At 34.2% G+C, this 7700-nt stretch overlaps 1 protein-coding gene across 1 annotated transcript in view; it reads right to left on the bottom strand.

Moving 5' to 3' along the window:
* Positions 1 to 7694, bottom strand: part of NFKB1 (nuclear factor of kappa light polypeptide gene enhancer in B-cells 1) — a 125568-nt gene extending 117874 nt beyond the window's left edge. The window contains exon 1 of the mRNA XM_011943214.1: positions 7671 to 7694. The gene's annotated coding sequence lies outside the window, so the exon portion shown is untranslated. The remainder of the gene's footprint in view (positions 1 to 7670) is intronic.
* Positions 7695 to 7700: the final 6 nt, after the last annotated feature.

Raw genomic sequence — 7700 nt, 5'->3', positions numbered from 1 at the left:
AAAAAAAAAAAAAAAAAAAAAAAAGAATTGTAACTGCAGGGTAAAAGATTATGTAATGGTTTAAAATAGGAAATATTTTTAAAGTTTCTAAGGATTGCTTGTTAAATTTGGTTAAATGTCTTAAATGGGAAATCAAATAAACATATAAAGAGACACCATAAAGATATTATGTCAAATTAACGCTATGATACGGTATGAGAGTGAGTAAATGCATCTGACTATTGTTGGACTATCATGCTTTTGATTTTAACTTCCCAGGTACTTATATTTGCTTGATTGCAACTGACTTCTAAAGTGTTTCTTCATAATGTGGTGAAAATGTCCATTGTTATCAGTTTAGCAAAAACATGATAATCCATTATGAAATGTCTGCCAAAAGGTTCTATCCAAGGGCAACCTCTCTTACTCCTTTCATTATGACCCCACATTAGATGAGATATACAATTTATCTCATTGCATATCTCAACCATGAGATATACGATTTGTACTTTTATTTATAATTCTCATTCACTTTCTAGATTATTCTATCTTCACATTCAAGTCGATAACAAAGTTTAAGTCTTAATTTTTATAGAGGACTCTTCCCCCTAAATCTTTATGCTTTCATTATCCTTTGCTTTGACCAATCTTTCAAAAGACTCTTAGGTTTAAAATCACATAAACATATACAAATGATACTTGACCTATACACCTTATCATGTATTAGCAGTATAATAAATGAATGCATTAAATGAATAGGGTAGAGAAATGGCTATATTTTTGGTTCACTTTAAGCCATCTCCTCTGAAAATTAGTTCCCCAGGTTTTCTGATTGGTTTGAAATTAGCAGTATGAACACATTAAAATTTTTTTTCCTATTTCCTAGATTATATATTCAGTTTTCAGTTTTGATTTTATGTAAATGAATTGTGATTTAAGTACTTTCCTGACTATGCAACTGAGCAAAAAATTAAGTTTAATTTCAATTCTTAACTTCTTAATATTGCTTTCTACTTCTAATTTCCTCTACATAGTCACCCATACATACTTCTTCCATCGTTCCACATCATCATCATTTTAATTTTGTAAATCATGAAGGTTCTTGTATTATAAGTAGATACTATAAATTGTAAGGTATTCTCCTCTGGCCTCATTACCAAGTCCATATCCCATTTAAAAAAGAAAGACACTGAAGGTTATGAATCAAGTCTTAACAGTCAAACACCAATACATGGTTAAATCCCACAAAATAAGCCTATACTTAAGAACTGGTAGACAAAGGGGTTCTTCAAATATCAATAAAACATGAGTTGGGAATTTCTGTTAAAACATCCAAAAATAGTTATTTTCGCATTCCTAAAATTCTTGTCATGGAAGACATATTTTCTAAGACAATTAAGTAATTTATTTTCACTATTTAAATGAACTGCAGGCTTGGGCTTAGAACCAACACATAGGTTGATTAGGGAGTCTGTCATCACTTTTATGTTTTCTTTTTTACATACTTGTTATATGGTAGAATTGATGTCTGGGACAAAGAGGGATAGGTGTGCCCTAACACTGAAATATGGTATAGTATTTTCAGTCCAAATGATATGATACATAATAAAAATAATAATTTTTTGAAATAACTGCTGTTTTTAAGAAACAAAATTCATAAAAACAAATTGCTTTTTAAAATGGGACATTGTAGAGGTATGCTCAACTTTATGCAGGTCTTATACTTTCTTTAGTTCAAGTTAGTGAAAAGTAAATCCTAGAAATATTAGCGAGCCTCATTTATCAAAAAAGTTCATTTTGACCAAGCTAGGTGGCTCACTCCTGTAATCCTGGCACTTTGAGAGGCCGAGGCGGGTGGATCACTTGAGGTCAGGTGTTTGAGACCAGCTTGGCCAACAGAGCAAAAATTCCGTCTCTACTGAAAAAAAAATTAAAATTAAAATTAAAAAAAAAAGGTTCATCTCAAAGAAAAATCTAATAGCTTTATTTTCCAATATGAAACGTATGAATTGTCCATACATTTCTACTAGTAGAGTAAGGATTATGACAAAGTTAGAGCCTTGTTTGTTTTGTTTATGCTTCTCTTCGTGCCCAGAAGCTGCAGACTGAACTCGTAAGGGAACACAGAAAAATTTATTTTTTTCTGGAAGCCATCTCATGGCAAAGTCACAGGCAGAGTGCTTGGATTATTTTATTATTTTAACAAACACTGCCACTATTAATCTTCAGAGTACTTTTCAATAATGACGGCTTTACAGTGCAATTGTTATATATGTTAACATTTAATTTCTTCCTCAGTTTGCTGGCAACAACAAAAAATATTATATATACATATTTGTAACCAATATAATTATATTTAATTTGTAACTAATATAATTATACTTAATATATATTAGTTACAAATACATATTTATACATATGTATCATTATATTTAATATACATATTAGTTACAAATATATATATATATAACCTTTTTGGTTGTTGCCATATCTATATATGTAACCAATATATATCAGTATATTTAATATACACATTAGTTACATATATACATGTAACTAACTTTTAAATTAATTTTTAAACTTGAATGTTTGTTGTGAGTGATGTGAGGGGAGATCAGGGTCAGATCCAGAACTAAGTGGCAGCAAAGCAGACTGAACTGAAGTGAGCAGCACTCAATAAAATGGTTATTTTCCCACAGGACTGCGTTAGGGCTCCCAGGGGCACAATGACACTAGGACAGAGAGTATTGACATTTTACTCTTTTCTAGTCTAAATGGTATATTTCATTCAATAAATTGTGTCCACAGAAAATAAATGGTTCAATTCAGAAATTCAAGGCCAACTTTTAAAAAATGCTACAACTGAAAAATAATGAACAAACTCTGCCAGGATGAGGCCCCAGCTTCTACAGTGTTGCAAAAATCATTAAAGTATGAAAGTGGAAAGTACAGTAAACCCTGCAAACTGGCTGCTTGTTCCTGAGGTTTGCCATCTAGTAACTTTTAACATTTACAGATTTATGGGTGATAGGTGTTTAATTCCAGAGGTAACAACAAAATAACATATTTTGTTTTAACTTTTTAGTTGATTAATTTAGATAAGCGTTAACAATACTTAGGCTACCAACCAGTGCTTGTGGCATTCTTTTTTGGAGGTATTAGTATTTGACATTACAGTTTCAATGGAGTGTACAGAAATCCTAATTTCACCAAAAAGTTACATTTTTCAATTTTACAAGCACCTTTTATCATTCCAATGACTTTACTATCTTGCTCAGGTGCCTCTAAAACTTTGAAACTAAAAGGCATTTTTCTTTCTAGTTTATAAATGCCTCTTTCAGAATGAAATGTTCCCCTTTTGGAAGGCGCCAGGTACTTTTTAATAAATTATTTGTTCTAGTAAACTTCAAGTGGTCTTTAGATAAGATTTCCATAATATCTAGGACTCAAGGACTATTTTGGGTTCATTTCTTTCCAGAAGGCAAAGCAAAATAATGTAATTTTTGTTCCTTATAGAAGATGGCTGTCCATTTAAAAAAACAAAATAATTTTGCAACAACTTCATGTCCCTCATTCATTAAACAGTTACTGATTGCTTACTATGTACCAAAAAGTACAATATTAAGCATCAGCTATTTCTCTTGTCAGTATTGATTAGATATTATTTCTTTTTAGTTGAACTAGAGAATTTAATTCTCTCAAACAGCTTTTCCTTTCTTTTTATTTCATTTTTTAAATAATTTTGGCTATTTTAAAGAATATACCATATAGAGTATATAAATTCTTTTTTAAAGCTTAAGCAGTCAAAATTTTTCAGTTTAAACTAATAGGATCCATAGATGAACTCAAGTCTGTTGATATCTACTGAAGGCATGGGTCAAAAGAAAAGCTATTTTAAGGTTTCTGGATTAATGGTGAAAGATGAATGAAAAATAATAAGGCAATTGGTAATGGATAATTAAACCAAATATATCATTATTCTAATTTCAAAAACAGGCAATAAATTAAAGCAGATGAAATTTGTATTATTGATAATTAAATCTGTACTAGTTACTACAGAAAATATGAGAGAATAAAAATTGTTTTCTTTTTAAAATGTAAAATGCACTATTTTTATTAGTAGTACTCAAAATTAAACAAACATTTTCATCCATAATCTATCTTCTGAGATTTCTATAATCTTTAACAAATCACATCTTATGTGACTCTTATTTTGTACAGAACTGTCAGGCTTTAAATTATTTGAGGTGAAGCAATGCAATTTGCACAACTTATTTTCTAAACTGTTGGCTGATCTTCAAGGCCAGGTCAACAACTTCTGGAAATGTAAAAGACAGTATATTAATTTGCACCCAGGAACAACCTCTAATACAGCAGAGACCAAAAGTATAAAGCAATTTCATCATCATTAAAAGAATGTTAACTACTTTTTTCTCTTTTTTTCTTCTAAAAGTGAGGCACTGGATACTAATTAATGAAATATTACAAAGATAAAAGGCTTGGTTATGTTACCAGAACTATTAACTGTACCCAATTATGTGGTTTCAAATATTAATCTTTTTTGATTAAAAAAAATTCACAGTCAAAGAGCCAAATTGACTTGTAGGACTATGCCAAAATGTTCAAACCTTTCTCCCTGAGGCTGAGCACCTTCAGTTCTTCCAAACTCTCTGTCTCCAAAGTAGTGACAGAATTCAAAGAGATATCATATGCTCTTGATGGTTTACTGCTCACCTCTAAGAACACTGCAAGTCAGTTCAATATTCATGGAAGGTGCAAAAGTGCAAATGAGAACTAATTCCCAAAAAGCAGAGTAAATTGCTCCAGTATGGTCTACTGGTTACCAAGACGTAGTCATCAATTAACGCTGATTAGACACAAATGTAGATGTAGGAGCAGCATATCTTAACATATCCTCTAGCACTAACTTCTATTTTTCCTTCTCCTTCTCTTCTAATATAACAATCCCACTACTGTAGACAATTCACATTGTAAACAGAAAACCAAGAGACCAACCGAATAAAACAAACTTCCTACTAAAAGTAAAAAGGTTAATGAGAAATTTTGCATAGCCATTCATTCATAGCCATCCATTCCTGTTAATGTGATTTCTGATCAATCTGTGGACTAGAAGCGCATAATCTGAGTATTTACTCTATTGGTTATACAACAGTACTGTGCATTTCCAGATACACTTCCTACTACAGTCAATTCTATGCTCAGAAGAGCACATCTATTAAGACCTGAAGAGGAAAAAGATGAGATTTTTGAGTACTTCATGAAAAATCCATACAGCAACTCAGATGCAATTATTTTATTGTTTGAAAATATCGACTACTTTTCTTACTTCTCCCAAGTTCAAACCAATTGAAGGTTATGAAGTAACCACTTCCCCCCAGAAGCCAGAACTTTCACCTCTTCTGAAGAGAGAAAATACCTCTCATAAATTAGGTAAAAATAAGGTCTTGCTGATGGAATGATAGTCCAACATTCACGTAGCTGCCAATTCCCTATCTAGACCTCGTATCTACCACAATGAGCAATCCCTGAAAGTCAAGGTAGTAACTTACTTAATCAATTATCTGCAAGTCTAAAAGTGTAGCTAAAACAACCTGCATAAATATTAGTTTCTCAGACTACTTCAATTTGTTTCCAGGAACAGTAATAAGAGAAATGTAAGGAATGTGATCACTAAATCTAAAATTCTTCCTATTTCAAGATTAATTGTGCTTTAATCAACTCAGTCATCACAGATCTTGTTTAAGAGGTAGAGTAAAAAGGAAGTGCAAAGATCAAAGCAATGCTTACAAAGGGGAAGGACTATTTTTGTATGTATACCCCAGTATTTACTATCTGGGTTTGAAAAACAGGGGCATTTACTCAGCACAAGTGAGTGCCAATGCCGAACGTAAGAACGAAATTTCAGAAAAAAAGATAAAAGATTTTCAAATCACCACCAACTCCTAAAACGATTATACTATTTTCTTTAAAAAGTGTCAAAGAGTTTAGAAGTGGTTTGCTTTTCACTGCAAGCAGCTTTTCGGTTCCAGTATTAAATGTACATATAACGTGTGTTCCTTTGTGTTCAAGTTTGTCCAGTAGGTTGCAGCCCAGGAAGACATTTTATCTAAACAAGCAGGGGAGGGCATTTAGGAATTGCAGGTGTATCAATACGGATGAATAATCTCAGATTCCAAGTCTCCATTCATCGTATATGTTCTTCTCATTTCAGCAATTCAATTAAATCATGAACGTAAAATTCTACAGGAAATATATCTTTTCATTTCCTGTCTTCCCAAGTTTATAAACTCAAAAAAGTACACTGCTTCAAATTTAAATACATACATTTAAATACATAATTCCCATAGTGCCTCAAGCAGTAAAAGGATTCATCTCTAGAAAGCACAATATTAAAATCAGAAAAACAACATACTTCAATTTTAAGTTTCCCTTTTAAAGTTTTAACAAACACGAATGCAGTTCAAACTGCTTGACAATATTCAGTTGTGGGATTCTGCTAGAAAAAAATTATTGAACATCTTGACCCTAACCTTTAGCATTTACTAAAGATCACCAGTGTGTCCCTAACCTTTAGTATTTACTAAAGATCACCAGTGTGTAGAATATTTTGATGCCAGTTATTAAATGTTTTAGTAATGCCATAAGCATTTTTTCAGATTATAAGCTTTATAACAAAATCCTTGAGTTAAATATGGTTATTCATAATCTGTAATGCTGAAAACCTCTACTTAACAAAGTCCATGAAAATGTCTCAAATCTTGATAATTAAATCCTATATCATTAAGTCCCATTTCAGTTTCAGGATAGACCAGTAAGTCAGGGCAAACATTCCCTGGTGTCGGTTTTTAAGGACCATAGAAAAACGTCCATTTAGGATAGGCTTTGTTTTTACATTATTTTTGTTTCAGAAGTCATGCATAATGCATGGTGGCACTGTCCAAGAGTTTTACATAATCAAGTCTAAAAAGTGCTCTAAGTATCTAACTAGGTAATTTATTTTCTCTCTCAAATGCCAGGCCCCAGAGGATCAGAATCAAGTCCTATAGCAGGTGACTATATCGGGTGTGTGTGTGTGTGTGTGTACACACGGAGGGGTGGGGGGAGGGAGAGAAAAAGAGACAGAGGGCCAGACTTCTTTTAGAAGTAGGGGAGGGATGAATAGACTCTCCTATTCAATTCTGGGGAGCTGGAGAGGGCTTTCCCTGCCAAGAGGACTGACAAGCACTTCTTCTTTCATTTCATGGAACGCCCTTAGGTGAAATCTGGTTCTGCACTGCACCAACCACCTTCCCTCTCTCCTCCGCGCCGCAGCGCACCTCAACCTTCTCACTACCCCCCAGCTGGGGCTAGGGTTGGGGCTTTTAAAAGTTTGTAAGAGTTCCCCTCCCATTCGCGTTCCCACCCCGCGGAGGGACGTGAAGAGAAATGAGCGCCGGGCAGCCACGGCCCTCCGGCCGACTAGCCCCTGCGAGGTCCGGATGTGCCTTACCCCGCTGTCGCCAATCCCATGTGCCTCTCACTACTGTCAACCTCCTCCCACGGTCTAGCCCAGCGGTTAGCGCAGGAATGAGGAAGTCCGAGTGGGGCTGGAGGGGGTGCGGAGAGCTGGGCGGCGGGACTCGAGCCACGCGTCCCCTGCCGGGCCCCCCACTCGCCCGAGTTTGGCTTACCCTGGTGGCGAGTCCGCGTTCGGCCTCCTG

This window comes from Colobus angolensis, unplaced genomic scaffold, assembly GCF_000951035.1.
Source record: "Colobus angolensis palliatus isolate OR3802 unplaced genomic scaffold, Cang.pa_1.0 Scaffold217, whole genome shotgun sequence".
Lineage (NCBI taxonomy): Eukaryota > Metazoa > Chordata > Mammalia > Primates > Cercopithecidae > Colobus > Colobus angolensis.
Note: the sequence above shows the minus strand (reverse complement) of the source record. Positions and strands in the feature narration are given on the sequence as shown.